This window comes from Saccostrea echinata, unplaced genomic scaffold (assembly GCF_033153115.1).
Source record: "Saccostrea echinata isolate AGI-Se365-2 ecotype Australia unplaced genomic scaffold, CSIRO_AGI_Sech_v1 ptg000014l, whole genome shotgun sequence".
NCBI lineage: Eukaryota > Metazoa > Mollusca > Bivalvia > Ostreida > Ostreidae > Saccostrea > Saccostrea echinata.
In genome coordinates, this window is record NW_026889763.1 from 11,477,008 (window position 1) to 11,498,079 (window position 21,072).

At 33.2% G+C, this 21,072-nt stretch overlaps 1 pseudogene; it reads right to left on the bottom strand.

The window, feature by feature from the left end:
- Positions 1-19,006, bottom strand: part of LOC133186488 (VWFA and cache domain-containing protein 1-like) — a 50,176-nt pseudogene extending 31,170 nt beyond the window's left edge.
- Between the last annotated feature and the right edge of the window lie 2,066 nt (positions 19,007-21,072).

A 21,072-nucleotide genomic window follows, 5' to 3' on the forward strand; every position in this document is an offset into this window, starting at 1 on the left:
TATTATCAAAATAGAGTAGTTTGGCGACGTTACAATTAACATAAGGCGCATTCGTGACCAGGGCGCTTTTTACAGAAGTAGAAATAAAAACAGGAATCGTATAACAATAAATATTAGTCATCCAATATGTTTCACCTGTTTTTCTCAACACGAATGGTTCTTTCAATCATTAATATTCATGAATTCTATGTTAGCAAACATAATGTCGGTCAATCTGCAGCTTAAGTTTAAACTTTGTTGTCACTTGAAAACTGGCCTATGCTTTATATATATATATATATATATATATATATATATATATATATATATATATATATATATATATATATATATATATATATATATATATATAATGTAGTTGTGTGAAAACAAAAAAAGAACAAAATAATAAAAAAAAATAATAATAAAGCACTAACATTTGAATTTACAAATAAGACATTTGGAAAAACCGCCACAACGAGTGTCATATCGAATTTGAAGCCCAACTGAATTTATAACTAAATTATATTGACCTAGAAGGCACTGATGAAGCTAAGTTCTATTGCAATACTTCATAGCCATTTAAGGTTTAAGGTTTGAGAAAAGAAACCCTCTAAGGGTCAATTCTGATGCAGAATTTTACTCAAAAATTAAAATTTTAATCCCCAAAAATGAGTATTTCAGAAAACGGAACTCTTTTATTTGACGTCGATTGTAACTTTTATGGATTGTCTGGTAGTTGCACCTTCCGTAGAATATAATTTTCTGAACTAATACGTCTTTACATATGAAAAATTTTAAAGTCTTCTCATCTTGCTTGTCTTTTCTCCGCTTCCGGACTGCCAGCCGATGACACGCATGACCGCCACCCTCAATGTAGCGTTTTAACCGGTGTAGGCATCGATGTTACGTTTACAATATAATAAACAATAGTTCGATCGATACATTCTAATATCTGGAAATGATTTAAAAGATATATCTTTCAAATTGCTTTGTGTAATTAGGTCACTAGAGACATCAGATTACAGAAATAATTTGAAGGTTTTAATACAAGAATGTTTAGCCCACAAGTTTGGCATGGCAGACAGGTCAAGGTGATGAAAACAGACAGTTACGTAGCGAGAACGCATAAAATGGCTAGGAACAAAACAAATAGTTGTACCCACGACGTTCAGCTATCTGCATATATACAACAAATGCTATGTTATTGTTTTGTTAGATCTGTACATGTAGCTGTGCAGTCCTGAGAGTGTAAAATGCACATTATTGCTGCATGATTCTGCGATTGACAACCAGACTGCATACATCTCAAGACAGTTTTCCTATGGAAAGTGCCATAGGTCAGTTTTCAAGAGTAATATAAGCAAAAAGTATTAAAGGTGCTTAGACACAAATTTGAAGTTAATATTTACTCAAATTTTCTGTATAATTTCATGACTTACATGTTGCTATAGCATTTCATACGAAAATTAAATAAAAATCTTATTTTATCTGAAAGTTATTGAAACTTCGAATTTCTGGACGCGTTTGATAGACACATCCTTGCACTTTCATAAATTTTAACTTTATCCTTATTACTGTAGAAAAGTAGCAATTTTGTTGTTTATTAATGAAAAATATTAAAACTATAATGCAGAAATTCCAGAGTAGAAATGAAGAAAGCAAAATCCTCTCACCAGTATTGTCAGTCCGTGCTCTGTGGTGTGTGCAGAGTTTAACGATTGAACACACCCGGTGAAACGTAAACATTAACAACAACAGAGCTCGTGCCCTGTTTACAAAAACAGTTTACGTTTCACGGGTGTGTTCAATTTGTTAAACTCTGTACACAACTACACAACACTGAGCACGGGCTGACAAAACTTAAGTGAGTGGGTTTTGCTTTCGCACATTTTTACTCTGAATTTTCTGGATTATAGATGTAATATTACTCATTAATACACAACAAAATTGCTACTTTTCTTAAGTATTTAGGATAAAGTTAAAAATTGTGAAAGTGCAAGGGTGTGTTAATCAAACACCTCCCGAAATTCATAGTTTCAATAATTTCCAGATTAAATAAGTTTTTAATTTTATTTTCTTGTGAAATGCTATAGCAACGTATAAGTTGCGATTTTATACAGAAAATTTGAGAAAATATAAACTTCAAATCTGTGTCTAAGCACCTTTAATTAAATTGACACTGTGACGGACAAACGGGAAAATTGACAATAGTAGAATTTTTGCATGACACATGCAAATTTTGTTCAGTTCTTGAAGATATTAGGTTTAAGAAAATTACAGGTTTCAGAACCTAAAAAAATCTAATATAATGGAGAAATAAAAATCTTTGTATAACCCATCACAAAAATATTGATTCACTTCTTCCTCTTTATTGTACGCATGCGCTGAAAAGTTGAAGAATTTGCCATGGTTTCAATTCCATGTAGATGTAAATGTCGGAGTACTGAGAATTTTGATACAATCTTCAAAAAAGATGATCATAACTTATTCCTTACTTCTGCTTGCCCCACGCTAAAAATAAAGGACGTGTGACCTTGACATTGTTGACATTGACGATAAAAACAAAGCGATAGATACAACATTTGTTTTTCCGGCACTTATATTTTGCAGTTTTTTTCTTGCTTTACAGTGTAGTTGAGTTGTCAAAACTTCGCTATATTCATATTTCACAGAAATCTCTTGTTTTGTGATACAATTTTTTAAAAAAGAAACATGGTTTTGAATCATTCTGCAACTTTAAGATATTGAAATTTTTATTTTATACAAGTCTTTCTATGGTTGCATATAAAACCAAACCCTTAATTGTAACAAAACTTATGAGAACTACCGGGGCCAAAATAAAAAATACCTTTGTTTCCCCTAACGCGACCGACCCACTTAAATCGCACCGACTGAATTTTTTTTTTTAAATAAGATTATTCAACTATTTTTTTTTATTGTTTATCAATTTTATGAAGTGCAATTTCATCAAAATCCGGGTTTTTTGTTCTACTCTGATTTGGCGCCCACAATATGTGGTCAGAGAGGGTTTGCTCGTATCATAAAACAACGGCGACATATCAATCTTATTATATATTAACTTCTTAGAATCCTACACTCTTGAAACATTTCGTGAATTAAATATACCATGACTAAGGAGTGTTTCGATGGTACACTGTAATTACAAATGTGTCTATTACAATTAACCTACATGTACGTAGTTAGCATGGCAAAACCTGTCTCATGAGCAGATGAGGGGCCCACTTTGTGTAAACATATCAATAAATTTCACTGCATTTCATTCACTTGGATCTAATAAACAGTTCATGTACGATCCCATTTTATATGGGACCATAGGAGTTGTAAATATGTCTTTGTATAATTATTTCATTTTGATAAATATAATTCAGACGTTGTTTCTTCATTAATTTTATTTATGGGTTAAAATTTGCGACTTTAACATGAGATATATGGCATTTTAATCATTTTTAGATATGGTTTGGTTGAATTAAATATTGTTTATACATGTACACTCTTTCAAAAGAAGTGTTGAAATCTTTAAAATTGGCTTCTGGTACGATCTCATCAGACGTCCAGTGCATTTTTCGTTAGTTAGGCCCTTCAAAATAGGTTGTTTCTTTGCTTTAAAATCCCTTTAAAAATTGTTGGGTCGACAACATTTGAACATCTACCTGGTGGAGGGCTCCAAATTTAGACTTTTTCTCGGCACTTATGGCCATTGATCGTTAAGCATCAGTAAGGGATCTTTTTGTGCCAACATCTATACAGCGACACTGGACCTACGTTTATACGGTCTCATTTGACTGACCAGTCTCCACGTCCCACATCGGGACCTGTGACTTAGAATAAACTCCTAAATTAACGTCCTGACTCCAAAACGAAACACTCTAGAATCACTGTGCCACGCGAGGCCTTAGACAATTTGAAGATGATAGTAGGTTTGAAAAATATACTCAGATGCCCGATGGTTGAGTATTTGCGAATTTTGTCTTTTTGTAAATATTCGATTTTATTAAATTTACACTGACCTAAGATATTTCACAAGTTAATTCAGATGAATAATATCCGTGAATTAATTTACCATACATATGTTGTTTTCAAATTTCATTTGTATGATATTCGGTTTGAAAATCGGTTTCTTTTGTTCTTTCTTATTTATAAAGATATTCAATTTTTCAAAATGCATTTTCATAAGTGCATTCAGAAAAAAAAAATAATTTACCTACCTACCTACCCAACTTGATACTTTAGGGTCGGGTTAGGGGAAACAAAGATATTTTTAATGATGACCCGGTATATCATTTAATGAAATACATGAAATAATATTATGAATTACTTTATTATTATTATTTTAATATAGATTTTATAAATTTTTATTTTTATTTTTTTTAATTTGTTCACCCATTATTGTATATATTACACCTACTGATCCCTATTCCGTACGTGTTGATGACAACTCTGTTTTGCAGTTTCTGATTCTCGTTCTTGATAACCTCAAGCGGGTTGTCTCCTTTGTTACCCCCGTCAGTTACAAACAAAATAATCTCGTCTGTAATAAAGAAGAACATGTGCATGTATTCAAATTTCAAATAGAATATGCAGTCATTCATAAAATGGGAAAAAAATGAATCATAGTGGAGCGGGTAGTTGAAAAAATAGCTCACTTGGTGAGATAAGCACCAAATTTTGGCATGGAGGTACCTTGTCTAGCACCTGAATAAGAAATATCTTTATGCATTTTCAATTTCTTTTCTCAAACATGTTTATAATCTTTCAAATATTTAATCAGAATTTGGTCAAACATACGATTTAAGTGTTATTACGCGTATACACTAGACAAAATTGCTAACGCACCACCTAAATAAATTAACATTTTTCTCTTCAAAACTTGTTTATGAAGTTTTTGATTTATAATTATGTTACTTTAAAAAAAATGAGAAATTTAAATGTTTAACTGATAAATAACAACAATGTTTACTGAAGCGTAACCACTTCATAGTAAAAATTAAAATCTTGTCCATACTTTTTTGGTGGAATAAATTTCAATATTTTTATTTGTGGTTGTGTTCTTTATGTTTGTACTACTTAAAAACTCAGAAAAAAGTTACACAGTATGCGGCGTTTGACTCTAGAAGAGCGTGCTAAGGCAGCCAGTATGGTGCCTGCAGGGGGTTCCTTTGAAGAAATTCGTGAAAAATTAAAACAATTAAAAGATTATGCATTTCTTTGATGAAAAATTGTTGAAAATGAATAAACAATCATAAAAATGTTTATAATAGATTGCGACGGCATTAAGTAAGCACCGCACAATAACTTCAAGATTGTTTCACAAAATTGGGACAACCGGACGTTGGGTGGATTTGGTAGGGACACCAAGGCACTGGATGACTACTAAGCGATATGGTAGTCAATCAGGGTATATCATTTGATTTTTAAGTGTGAGACTGCTCCCGTCGCAACCTCACGGACCACCATTGGTAATCACCAACTTCATATCTTGGCAAAAACAGTGCACGTCGGAAAATTGGTTTTCGGACAAGAAGGTCCTTTAAGGGTCTAGACATGACATCAAAACATTTGTCAATCCAACTGTTTTGGAAAAGATGGCATATTTTATATATTAGTACCAATCAGGAAAATGATCAACTCACAAATAAGAATAATAAGTGGTGCGTTAGCAATTTTGTCTAGTGTATATGCGGTGAGCATGCGCTGAATAATAGGTTGTTGCTGTTTTATAGTACTCATAAGACCTATTCTTCAATGCAGTTACAGGTGCATAGAGCAGTACAAGGTAATTCTAAATGAAACATTTGATGTTACCCAAACAAGTAATTCTACATCTATTCAAGTACTTCTAAGCATGAGGCTGCCATTGGCTCCAAAAATGTCCCGTTTGGGACTCAAATTCCGCTATCTTTGTTCATATATTACTTTAAAAGTAAAGGTAAAGTTTGTGAATTTCATATCCGCTGCCTCCTTGTTGGCTCTGCTTTCAAGACAGATCCTTGAAATGCTCATAAAGAGCAACTCTTTAGAGGAGAAATTCCATCAAAGGAACCCTGTTTTGGATATGGATGTTAAGAAATATTTCATGCTGGTGCTGATTTTTTTTTAAAAAGTTCTCTGATCTGTAGACTTCAATGCTGATCTAAGCATTGTAAAAGCCTGCATTGCTTTGCTTACTTTAGATTAAATATTTATGTCAGTTCCCCTGTTTTGTTATAATAATATATCATCTTTTTCGAACGTTACATTTCCTCTACTCTTGGTCAGGTCTCTAATTTTTCTTGGTTGAGATCTTTAGCTTCGTTTTCCATGCTTCATTTGTTGTATTTTGTCTCTCATGTTTGCAAGAGTGTGAAATAGAAGTGGAAGATTCTTCTGCAAAGTCTAAGTCGTATATTCTCTAACCGAAGGGGACTGAATTATTCTTGCACTTTTGTGAAGGGCTGTCTTGTTAACCAGCCGACAACTATTAAGAATAGTGTTGATTATTAGAGGACAACCTTGTTTCCCCCCCCCCCCTTTCCCCCGTCGCCCGCGTGGCGCAGTGGTTAGAGCGTCTGCTCAAGACTCGCGGAGTAAGGAGTTGATCCTTACGTCGCAGGTTCGAATCCCACTGGGGGACGTGGAGACCGGTCCTTCGGATGAGACGGTATAAACCGGGGTCCCGTGTCGCAGTAGGTGCTGGCACGAAAAAGATTCCTCACTGCTTAAAGGCCGTAAGTGCCGAGTATAGGACAAAATTTTCAGCTTTCCACCGACAAGTGGTGGCGTCTCCATATGAGTGAAAAATTCTCGAGAGGGACGTTAAACAACATACAAAGAAACAAACAAACAACCCCCTTCTTTTTTTTTTCTTTTTCTTTTTTACAATAAATGATTCTATTAGTAAGAGTTATTTTATGAATTTTTGTACTTTTGACTTCGTACAATGTCTCTTTCATCTTGTCGATCCTATTAGGGATTCCATAATGTCTTAGTAGTTCCCATGAAAATATCTCTTTTAATGATATCAAACGCTTTTCAAAATCGTTGATGTTGATGTAAAGTGATTATTGCCATTCTACAATCTGCATAATGCTTTATGTGAATGCGTGGTGCAGCGTTTTGGTCTGTGCAGATTCAGTTTAATCAAAATCTGGTTCGTTCGTCTTTTAATACTTTGTCTGTTTCCTTTTTATGCCAGTCCAAATAACACTGTTTAGAATCTTCAGCAGGCAGCAGATCTTGCTTGGTACAAAAAGCAATATGGAGCATCACCTTTTTTGCAGAGATTAAGATCTCCCTTCTTTGGCATACGTAGTTTGACAATCAGTCCCTTCTATCACTGATTAGGGATTTCCTCGGCTTTTCATAGTTTGCTTAACAGTCTATACATATATTCCTCATTTTTGTTCTAAAGTCCCCAATGCCTCAGTTAGTATTTCGTCATTTCGTGCTGTTTTTCCTAATTGAAAATAATAAGACAAGTAGCTAGTGTCATTTCCCTCTCGCTTCTTCATCTATTTTTCCATTCATTTCTTCCCAAAGATATTCCTCTTGATCTAGCTTTACAAACATTTTTGACCGGGTTGCTATACAAGATCGTCTCTTTTTTATGATGTTATGTAATGTTATATAAGTCTTCCAATCCCCTCTATGGGCTGCCATAATGAAGTCATATGATGACTTATTAAGTCATCATAAGCTTTCTAGTTAAGCTCATTTATAATGTCTCTTTTTTCTTGCCTGGAGTTATGATCGACCTCTTTGTCTAGTTCCTGAAAATTAGTTAGAAGCTAACATCTTTGCTATCCTTGAGTTGCTTGTTTACTTAGCTTCTTGTCATTTTTTATTGACATTAATACTTTCATTTTATTTAATATCTTTAATAAAAATCACAAAGCTCTTGCTTTTGAAAAGTTCTTTTCTTGTATATCCCACTCATTTATCGAGGTCTTCTGTGGTATCTAGACTTTGAATTCAAGTTGGATTGGAATTTGTTTTTGATTTTCATCATTCAGTTTTTCAAATTTGTAATCAATGCGCTTATGTCCCCCATTTTTGAGTTTGCTGGTCTTATTTTCAATTTGCTAGTAGTAATTCGTTCTCTGGGTTTACGTATGCTCCTCGTTTTACTTTTACATAACTGAGGTCCGAACTTTTCATCCCTGACTTATTATGACAAGATCAGTCTGGTTTTTCTTCAGTCCATCTTGCGATTCCCATGTTTGTTTTTAGATATTCGTATGTGGGGATATAAAGCCTCCGATAACAGCTGCATTTATCTCACGAATGTCGACCAGAAGTTCTTTTGCATTCACGACCCGGATACATTATGTGTATTCGATAGGCAGGAGCGTTTTATACTAATGCACAATTTCTAAAACGAGGCAAGATATTGCGAAACAATTAAACAATTATATCAACAGTCTTGTTTGAAGTCATCATTTCGCAAGTTTTATGGTCGAAACAATATACATTGTCAGCAAATATAACCTACCATTAAGTCAAATGCTGACTGAAAGTTTTTGTACTTATTGTTAAGCCCCTATTTACAGACTGATTTTTATATTTTTCCCAATCATGACAAGGAGCAACAAAATTACATCGTTAAAACAGAATCAAATTCTACACACAAGTGCTCTGAAGTTGATATCAAAGGATGCTGGAATTCCTCTTTGACAACATTTATGTTGTCTTCGGAGACTAAGACTTCCAGCAAACTGTTGGAATACCGATTGGCATTAATTGTGTTCCTTTATTAGCCGACCTGTTTTTATATTCCTATGAAGCAGAATTTATTCAAAAACTTCGACATTTGGATACATCGACAGCGTTTTATCAATTAACAATGGTTATTTCCATTCTTATGTCGACTCGATATATCCCAGTGAACTTGAAATAAAAGACACCACAGGGTCTGACATATCTGTTTCATATCTGGACATTTTGCTGACTATAGACGACAAAGGCCAACTAACAACTAAATTGTATGACGAACACGATGACTTCAGCTTTTCCAAGTAGACTTTCCTTTTTTATGTAGTAATAATCCGCTATCACTTGCATATGGTGTTCATGTCTCCCAACTTATTTGCTACTGAAGAGCATGCTCTCTGAGTAAGATCAATTTTTAAACCGTGGCAGACTACTCACACATTAGATGATGTTGCAGGGATTTCAACAACCTCGTTTAAAATCAGCATTCCGTATATTCTATGGTCGATATAATGATCTCATTAGCTAATTTAACATGTTACTGACTCGTTTTTTGGCTTACTTGTTTCATATCAATTGATATGCCTTTTATTTTGTACTAAATTTGACTATGGAATTTTCCGTCTACTTGATTAATACAAAGGGCTCACGGCGGGTGTGTCCGGTAAACAGGGGATTTTTACTCCTCCTAGGTACCTGATCCCACCTCTGGAATTTCCAGGGGTCCGTGTTTATGCCCTGTTCACAGATTTGTATTGTTTGTAGTTTTTATATGAGATCGATCACTGTTTGTTATCTTCACCCTATTTCACTTTTATCTTTTGAATAGAGAGTTGTCAAAGAACTCGTAAATAAAATTTAATCCCCCCCCCCCTCCCTGACTAAGGTTGTATTTTTTAAGCACAAGAATAAAGATATAGAATCTCCCAATCTCCCTTTTAAAAAAATAGCCAATTAGAATACGTTCAAACTCATACGCATTTAGGAGAAACTTTAACATATAACTTCAGTCGGTCTAATCTGTTTGACAAAGAGCAAGGTTAACTCTGGGCATCTCACATTGAAATTTTACTGTCTAATGCATACAAAAATAGGTCTATTAAAAAAAAAACTTAACTTCGAAATAAATTTACTCTTTTACTCATGTATACGTTATTTATACGCACTCAACTCGAATATGCTTCAGTTGTATCGAGTGGTTGTCTAGCTATTGATTCTGAAAAATTAGAGAAATTGCAACTACACGCAGCTCGGATTGTTACTGGCTTGACTTTAATTCATCTAGAGATTCTCTTTATTTTGCAACTGACTGGGAACCACTGCATGATCCACATATTGAATACCATGTATAAACTTCATAATAATTTAGTTCTTAATTATTTATGCGATATTATGCCTGACATGCGATGCAACGCTTCCGCATATGTACAACAAGGTATTCATAAAATTATAATATACCATATGCAGGTAGACTGCAAACTTATGTTCCGACTATAGTTAACGGGTAGAATTTTTCATCGTTAGACACCAGACTTTCGAGGTAACTGTCTGCTTTTAAAGTAAAATTGCACAAAAATAACACTAGCTCCGCTTTATTTCAATTCTTAAAAAAAGACGCTACAATATACTACATACTAGATCTTGACATATTGGTGCTAAATATTGATCTTTATAGGTGTTACCTTATATTTTGTCCATTCTTGTGGGAGGGTAGAAGATACACTTTATTATTATTTCTTATGTCCTAATTACACTTAAGTCATGAATGAGTTTTTAGATAAGATTTAATAAAGTTCATATTGTTATATTTACATTTGCAAATATTTTTTCTTATATATGCCTGTTGAAGAGAAATGATGTTCAATTCTTATTAGGGGATCAGAGGGCATAGCGTGACGAATCACACGGCGAAATGATATCTTGACTACATTTATGTCGGAGTGAAACTGGTTTCGGACCGGAACTTCCAGCTTGATAGCGATTTATTAAAACATAAGGATATTTTTTTCAACCAACAGATGTTTGTTAGATCTTAGTTCGGTGTGAAGAATGGTTTTAATATTAATTAAATTGCGCTTACCTTTTTAACCTGAATTTCCTTTGAAGGTATGTAAATTGAAACCGAAGATACCACCGCTTTTGGCTCAACATTTTAAAGAACTCAAAATACATTAAAATTATTTTCAATATCGATCAATTTCCTATCATCATGGACAGAGACTTCTTGATCATGATCGTCAAACATCAGTATAAAAATTCAAATGTTGGAGCTAGGGGAACTTTCATGACCAAATCACTTCCAGTTCTAGGTCACTGCGTGTCGCAACATAGTGATAAGGCAGGCCGTTTGGGTTATATTTCTATTCGAATATTCGTCTCAAATGTAAATATAAGTAATAAACAAAAATGTTAAAAAGTTTGGGAAATGAACTTGGTTGGTACGTGATCAAATCTACTGCGAAGCCCTATGGGCTTCACAGGATTCGATCAAGTGACCAACAAAGTTCATTTCCCAGTGAACTTTTTAACATTGTTGTTTATTTCTTAAGAACACATACTTTACTTGGGGGGGGGGGGGTTACTTCACGCTGTGTAGCTGAAAATGAATATTTTTTTTTCTATTGTTCATTCATTATTCAACATTCTGGTAGATTAAATCGATTGTTCTTACATACAACCATAACTTCGCAGTATATATTTCTCTTTTGTGACTTTATTTTACAAACTATTGGACACATCTAATTCAATTTTTGGGAAAATACATGTAGGGAGATGCACAATTAAGTTTTTAAAACTTATGACCAATCCCGTTCTAAATATTTATTGAAATTAAAAATCCTCAAATTGAATGTCTTTGTAAAACTTTACGGTTATTATGGACTCTGATATAACGAATTTATTGATATAGCCAACTGATTTTGTGTCCAGTAGATGCTACAAATGACGAAAATTACATCTTTTATAAGGAATTTTTTTAAGATCTAAAATACTGAATTACTGACCTGAAACTATATATATTTCCTGAGTGTTTATATTTTAATTCAATTTATCAGAAGTTTTGTGTTCTTAGGTAAGTTTTGTATTTAATACTTCCATGGACATCTACAGTAATTATACTTAAAGAAAAATATGTTCAGTATATTGCGAATTCGATTTAATATACTTTAACAAATTCGAAATAAGGATACATGTATAACGAATTAGGGATAAAGCAAAGAAAATTCACAGGTCCCCAGGACTTCGTTATAACCGAGTTTAACTGTAGCTCTATTATTTCTCGGACTGTTTTCTATCACTTATAGGACCGTCACAGTAGCTCAGTCGGTAGAGCGCTCGCTCCGTGATCGGAAGGTCGTGTGTTCGAATCACGGCCGCAACTGACCTAAGTCGATAAAAAAAAAATAGGTAGCAATTATTCCTTCGCCACGCGTTCGGCACTTTGAAGTGAAGGTTGCGGGTGTTTGGATGAGACCTTAAAAATCGAGGCCCCGTGTAACGGTAGGCGTTGGCACGATAAAGAACCCTCACTGCTAAATGGCCCTGAGTGCCAAATAAAGGTCTAAATTTGAAGCCCTACACCGGTATGTGGTGACGTCTCTATGTGAGTGAAAATTTCTCGAACAGGACGTAAAACAACATACAATCAACCAATCAATCAATCGATCACTTATAAGGAATTGAAAAGGGGGAACTTAAAGTACGCGTTTTCATGCACTTGTACGATGTTTTTTAAAGAGAAAAATCGTTTGCAAATTTAAGATAAATACAATGTATCTAGCTTTTTGGAAAGCTGATACTCGAGTAATTAATACATATCAAATTTTACGATGTTGTTTAGGAAGTATATATAAATCGTATATAACACGTTTCTATAAACAAACATTTCCATCATTCAACTGAGGTTCACCAAGGATTTAACACGAGCGGATTCAAAAGAAACCACGGCCACTTTCCCTTATCAATATTCCTGAAATGGTTGGAATGTGTTAAATATCATATAATGTTAAATTGAATATTATGAAAAAGTAGTATTTACATCTATGATATTTATATTCATTATTGATATATTATATTATGATATTTACATTTATGATGCATGATATTTTCAGTTTTTTTATGAAGTAAGTAAATATAATTTTCAAATCTATTTTTATATTTTCACGTAAATGAAAACTACGTGATAAAGCCAAAATGTGTATTCTGTTTCATAGTTTACTTATTTTATTTAATAGAAATTGTTGAAACTCAATAGCCTACATCCTCTTTCAAGATCATGTCAGATATGACATCGGTTTTAGTTGTAACAATTTCAGTATATCTGACGGTTTTTTTCTGTAAATACGTGCTATTATTTACAATTTGATATCAAATCTTGTCTAGACAGGACACAACCGGTTTACACTAACCTCTCTTCATACTCCCTTCGCTTGAGTTGGTTTGGAAGTATCCGAATGCTTTGCGTAAACCCTCTGCATAGTTTGTTCCCTCTTCAGCTTCTTCTGAGTTAATGAATTTTTCCAAAAAATCTTTCGTTGTGCGAGTTACTGGTACAAGTTGTTCTCTGTAACAACCGTCTGGACTATTTGCTACGTTGTTAAATAAAACAACACCAATCTAGTGAAATAAATATACACTTTAAATTAATGGAACTTATATTTCATGCTTTGTGTTCTTATCACAAACTACATGTAATATAGCTGTTATTTGGAGATAGCATGTTTCAATATTTTTTTCTAATTATTTCCATTCGTTTAAGGAAGTTCTAAACACCATCAAAACACTTTTTAGACTTTGAGAACATTTTATCATATAAAAATTCATTTTCAAGATAATTAAGGTACCCGCCTTATTTCCCCGGGAAAATTCTTCAAAAACAATGGAGTATTAGTGAACCTTGTTTACCTACATTGATAATCAACATGTAAATAGTTTATTCAATTACTTTATCTTGGTCTAATACAATGTTAAGAAAACATTTTAATGCAATATATAAAATTGTCTCATTAACTGTTGATTTCAGATTTATTCAATCTTACATTTAAGGGCAGAACACTCTGACAGCATAAAATACCCTACTATAGCACTTTACTGTGCATCGTTTAGAGCTTCCTTAATATCACAATAAATAAATACACATGTAGGAAACAGATTTATTCATTGCATAAAAATATGCCTGTATTTAAACTCGCCCGAGAATGAGGATTCCTAGGTGGGAAATATTGTATTAGGACCGTCCTTTTGTCTGAAACTTTCGCTATGCTCATATCATTCGAAGTAAAGATATTGAGACCTCATAATCGGCATAAATGGATGTGTCTTAGGGCGCTGCATGAATGCTATTTGAACAAGCTCATGGTACAATAGATATTTGGAATTCTTGTCCGGTCAAACAGAGACCCCTTGGAAATTCATAATATGCTCAGATTAAGGTTATGAACAAAGATTGGGCTTTGACCGTAGCCCAACGTCTTTGGACAAGGTGAAGGTCACGTGATTTGACAAGTGAAATTTTTGTCTGGTCATGTTTGAAATGAAGAAACAAAAATTATGATACTGAACATAAAGGTAGGTTATGATCAATGGGGTTTCATGACCCTGACCTAACGTCAATTGAACAAGACCAAAGGTATAGAAATTAGTGACACATATCTTATCTTTAACTTTATAATTAGAATATTGTACTTATACAAGGGGTTTGATTAAAGGATATGCCCTTGCCCTAACTACATATCTTTTAAACGAATTGAAGATCATGATCACATGATGAAGAAACTCAGAATTGTCCATATTAAAACTTGATCACACTCGGTAGCATTCGTGGTTTGCAAAGACAATAATTTGTTACCTTTTGTTTCATTATGGTATATTTTCACAATTAAGAATAACACAAAAGATGTACTTGGCAAACACAAGTGCCTACAAATTAGGCCAAGTTGTAATGAAGGCAAGTTTAAACCTAAGTGGGCAGGAATTTTGGTTTAATAATTTCCTGTCGTCTTGATCTTGTACAAATGGCTTTCATGAAGGGTTAAGAAACCTTTTTGTCATTATCTATCTTTGTGCCATGAAAGAGCTCTTCTATAAGAGATTTATATTTCTAATTCCTGTGACTTTGATTTTGTCCAAATTACCTCGATTGATGATCAGAACAATCTTTCTGGTTATACACTAAGTATGTGCAAAGGTAGTTGATCTTCATGTTGCATTTACTTACTTATAATATAAGTTAAAGGTAAAATTGTTGACAAAAGAAATGCAGAAACGTTATGTACCCTGTCCTGAACACTGAGAGTTTCCATAACAGTTATGGCTGCATCTCTGGCCGCTCTTAATTTGTCTCCCCTCATAGAGGCGGATATATCTAAGACCAGCACCACGTCTCTTGGTTTAGAAGTTGTACTGGACACGAAGAAAGGTCTATAGGAAAAAAGATCATAGATTAAAATTGAGAAGAGATAAATAAATAATGGAATGTATTGTCAATGTCATTCACACAAAAGCCATGTTTTTACAATCACGCAAAGAGAAGAGGGAAAACAGAAGCGTGCTACCACCTTCCTTATTTAAGGGATAATATACTAGCACTACATACACAACAAGCGTTCTGAGAGGATTGTATAAGCAACGCTAGTCCTCTACCGGCAGGAAAGAAATTCCAGAAAATCAAGTTGGACATCTGGTTCCCCTTTAGAATTTAAAAAGGACGTTGTTCCGTCAAAAATTTCCAAAGAGGACTGAAATGAAAACTAAATTTATAACTCATCAGGATACACACACATACTAAAAATCAGCATAATATCCACAAGCGTTTGGAAAAAAGTGCGGAGAAACCTAGAGTCCTCTGCGGTTTCGCCAGTGAGGGTACTAATAATTACACTAAAGTCGGGAACTAAACGTACCTATGCATCTTTTTAAACATTAAATACACGGAGACATGTATATAAATTAAACTAGCAATAGTCTACATACTTATATAATGAGATATGCGGAGATAACAAACGGAACTCGAGCTCAAAAGTCCATTAAACATTACAAAATATGAGCAGAGCAAACACAGACCTCTCAGACATCAAAGGTGGGAACAGGTGCCATGGAGGAGTGAAATGGTCACACCCGCCGTGTGCTCCTTGTCATGATCGGGAAATAACTGGACATATCCGTCGATAATTCAGTGTGTAAATAATGGCCTAACAATTAGTATGAAAAAAGTCAGTCAGCATTTGACTTAATGAAAGATTGTATTTGCTGACAAGGCCATTGTATCGACCATAGAACTAACGAAATGATGACTTTAAACGAGACTGCTGATATTCTTGTTTCATCAACTTGTTTGTCAATAATTTACCTCGTTTTTGAAATTGTTCATACGTAGAGCATGCTCTGGCGTATCGAATCAACTGAAAGATATAAACCCCGTATACAGGTGATAAGGGTATATTGCTGCATAAGTAAGGGAAGTTGACGATTGAAAAGTTAAAACCATCATGTTTATCATAAAGCTTTGTTGTTAGATTACCATTATTGTCATTTTCTAACAAAATATCCAAATATGAAACAGATGTGTCAGACTTTGTGGTATCATTTATCTCATGCTCACCGGGATATATCGTGTCGACATAAGAATGGAAATAACCATTGTTAAATGACAATACGTCTCGATATATCTAAATGTCGAGTTGAAGGCCACAGCAAGTGTTTTCTCCTATTCACGTAAAATATTTTGAACACATTCTGCTTCATATGAATACAACAATAGGTCTGCGCAATTGGTACCCATGGGAATTCCAATAGATTGTTGGAAGACCTGGTCTTCAAAAACCAAATAGATATTGTCAATCAGGAACTCGAGCATCTTTTTCATGTCAACTTCAGAGTACTTGTGTGTAGAATCAGATTGTTTTTAACAAAGTAATTTTGCAAATGATTTACAATTTTGAGATACATGTACCAGTAATTAATATATTGATTTTCTCCTTTTTCCTTTCAATGAACATTTATAAAATTAAGCTTTGAAAAAAGTCCCAAACATATAAACAACCGTTGGCATCTCTGCAGGTCAGATTTATATATTCTTGAAACACACATACTAGGTTATCAGGAAAAGAAACCAATTGAAATAAATCAAAACTCGAAAATACATTTATTTGTTTAGCAGACAAAAATCGAATTGACAATGTATAAGTATGCTTGCATTTCAATACGACAAATCATGTCCCTCTTTTCTAGTGAAAAAGATTTTTAAAGATTTTCCAAAAAATCCCATGGGAAATTACGATTCCCAGTCATGACCTCACGATGTCTCCAGATGCCATAAAATAAACATTTTAGAATTATTTTTATGGTGATTTATTTTTTTTTGGGGGGGGGGGAGGAGGGGGATTTAAATGAGCCAAACCTAGCTTCCTCCTCTTTAACTCCCTTTGAAAGTAGACGTGAGCTTTCTTTTGTTCAATTTTAATTTCATTTTTACAAAGGCTGCTTTTTGCCAAGTTTGATGAAAATTGACACATTTATTTTTTAAAAGTTGAATGATTTAACTAAACGTTTAAAATTGGAAGGACAGACAGCCGGACAACGGTTCATTAACTTGAATATTTAGCTAAGAAGAGTTAATGATAAAAAGACAAAACGGAACAATATTAAATGCTTTAGTCAGATGATGCAAAAAAAAAAAAAAAATCATATCATCAACAAAGCTGTAATCGAATATTAAATTGAAATTGTGATCAAGTTTGCACCATATGTATGAAGAACATGGGCAAGGTGCAAAAGTACACAATTTCGAATTGAAAGTATCTAGTCAAAAATATAGTTGATCAAAAGAAGTAAATGTCATACAACTGTGTATGGGAGTCTTTTTTCAGTTATAAACTTGAAATTGTGGTATAAGATGATTGAGCGTGGCACATTTACGACCATTGCAAGATATTTCACTCATGTGAGACGTTACGAAAAACAGAAGAAGGTCGACCAAATGAACATTTGCTCGAAACGCAGGGTCATTTATTGGGCCTCGGTTTTAAAGGTATCATCTAAAAAACTTACATTTATTAGAGACAAAAATGTTCTTAGTAATTTCATATCAATCTTTTGTTGCATCTTATTTAAAAGAGGCTTAAAAAATTAAAGCTGCTTGATTTATTTACTCGTCATCAGAAGCTTGAAACAATAGTTTGAGCGTATTTTCTTGCATCTTAATTTAAAGAGGCTTAAAATAAAGTTGCTAGATTTACTTTATTTACTCGTCATCGGAAGCTTGTAACAATAGTTTTAACGTAATTTTCTTTCTTTGTTGGTGACATAATTATTCCGAATCAAATTTGAAAGCTAATATAATGCGCTGTCTATTATGTATAAAGGTCATAATTTAAAAATTTACAATGTACGCTTTAAGTTAGTGAAAGTTTTTATAATATTGTGGACACAGTTAAAAAGAGTACTTTGACTTTTGATGCACAAATCCTAGATGAACAGAGAAAAAAGAATATTTATTGGGGGGGGGGGTTAAAGGTCGAATTGTTTAGATTTCAGTAAGTAGTTATTGTATTACTAACGTTATGGACATGTGTCTTGGAAAATTGAACTTGGTCATGGGTCACATGCTTGTTTCAAAGAATTCATTTTCTTTAGGGATTCTAATTGCTAGAGAAAGACTTTATAATTTCAGTTCCATAATTTAAAGATTGAAGTAAAAATATTTCCATTGCTGGATAACTGTATGGAATGAAATAACATTTATGACTCTGGCATTTCAATTTTCCTGTGCTGTTTTTTTTTTTTTCAATGAAGTCATTTGATTTACAATTTGTATAATGAATAGAGTCTTCTTACCTGAACCTTGGGTCATACGTATTACAATCAGTCAACTTAGTCGCCGGATAGTTGATAAAGAGCCCGGATGAAAATGCAATGTATTGGAACTGGAGATTTTTGTTATTTTGGTGGTTGGACTTCATGGTGTTTAATATAGCCATTGTTGGAAACTTAATGTTTTCATTTTTTACGTAGATTGGCTTGCTGTAGCAAAAGTTATCAATGGACACCTGGTAACGGGGAAAATAATCTTTAGATACAAAAATACAGTATCTTAAACTGTAAAAAAAAAAGTCTATTCATTCAATTTTTTTTCCGGGGAAAAGAAAAGTTCTTTGTAAATATTCACCCTGGTTCTAAAGTGTAGATTTTTCTGATAGGTTCCGTCTACACAGCAGTCTTGGTGTGTGTTACTAGAGGTCATCTGATCATATGTATCCTCCATGGTATTTTTTAGATCAATTAAAGCAGTTTTTATATTTTCCATTCGTTGACTGATTTTCTCTGAAATCTGTAAAATATCAGCACAAGTGAAATCTACTTAATTAAAATTTTGCGAAGCATATTCAATTGCTAGTGCACATCGCTATCTGCTACATTTGCCATATTTTACTCGTAACATAATTCAGCACAAATGAACTCAAAAGTATTAGCAACATAAGAATGTTTGCTTGATAATTTTAACCGTATTTTCTTTTAAAATTTAGGTGAGTTAAAGATATTATTTCCTTTAAATAAATGTAATTTTTTTTCTGCCTATTATGACCAAATATAACTTTCCCTTATGTATATATTCTTATTAAAATATTATTCGATTTTAAATACATGTATTTTACTTTCAAGGAGATCTTCTTCTTGGTATGTTTTCAAATTTCCACCTTAATATACATGTATGCCAAACTTTATATAAGTATTAAAGTTACTTACATCCTCAGATAGTCTCTGTCCATCTCTTAATTGGTCATTATACTGTATCTTATTATAGATATCCTGTAGTGAAAAAAAAAATCATTACATGTACTGCAGAATACCCAAAACTTATTATGACTTGATACGAATGAATCTCATTTGAAGGTTTCCTGCCTCGAATCTGTCTTGAAAACCATTTGTGAAATTAGTCATCAAACTTTATAATCCGGCTACAATGATAAGTAGATTAGTTCTTATTGATTTTCAGGTCGAAGGATTGTTCAATATCAACATTAAATGATTCCTACCAATATCTTTTATCTTGACAATAGTTTGCTTAATTATCATCAAGATTTGTGCAAATTAGATTTAGAAAAAGGAAGACCCCTATGGCTATATCGGTACAGGTTGTAGGGTTTTGTACAAACCAAATCAAATCCTTTTTTATCAAAATGTAAACTCTTTGCTTGATATTTAACAAACTCTCCACGTATATGATTACAATAGATGACACGTTAACTAAAATTTCATTTCCAATACCAAAATCTGTAAATTCCTATTCTACCTAGTCAACAAACTTTATCTATTGTTGATATAAATAAACGAGTCTTTAGATCTTAATTTTCTGAGCAAACTATTAAGGATCAAAGTTATAAGAACCCTGTAGTTAATAGCCATCAAACTCAAAACATAGTTTGACAATAATTCTAAATGGTCATTTCAGATGATAGCATTTGATTGAAGGTTTCAGCAAATACGTTCAAATTATAATTGAGCCATCGTAAGCTATAGGTTAAATCTCAGCTTACATTTATATATGAACCAATGGATTTAGGGTGTTTCGTACTAGATACACAGATCTACGATTTTCTATGCATTCTTCTAAGAAAACTCTAAAATAAAATACATCAAATATTGAGCTTTGATGAGGTCACTACCTATTTGAAATCTCAAATTAAACCTTGTTGATTTGCATGGGAAGGGAATGCATTACTTACCCAACTACAGCGGCGCTAGGGGAGACTAAAATTAAATTATTAAATTAGTAATAAAAAGCTGTGAGGCATACTGATGATACTTGAAAATAATACCCTGTGTAGATACTGGACCATTACTGAAATCCTGAAAAGATATTGGATTACTTCTGAATCCCTAAATAGATTTTGGATCATTGATAAAACCCTGAATAGATATTGGATAATTAATAAAACCCTGAATAGATATTGGATCGTTAATAAAACCGTGAATTGATATTGGATCATTAATGAAACCCTGAATAGATATTGGATCATTAATGTGACACTGAATAGATATTGGATCATCAATGAAACTCAGAATAGATTCGGGATCATCAATGAAACCCTGGATAGATATTGGATCATTAATGAAACCCTGAATAGATATTGGATCATTAATGAAACCCTGAATAGATACGGGATCATTAATGAAACCCTAAATAGATAAACGATCATTAATGAAACACTGAATACATATTAGACCATTAATGAAACCTTAAAAAGATACTGTCATTACTGAAACCTTTAACAGATACCGAACCATTAATGAAACCTTGAATAGATATTTGATCATCAAATAAGCCCTTATCAGACACATTATCATTAATGAAACCCTGAATAGGTACTTTATCTTTAACGAAACCCA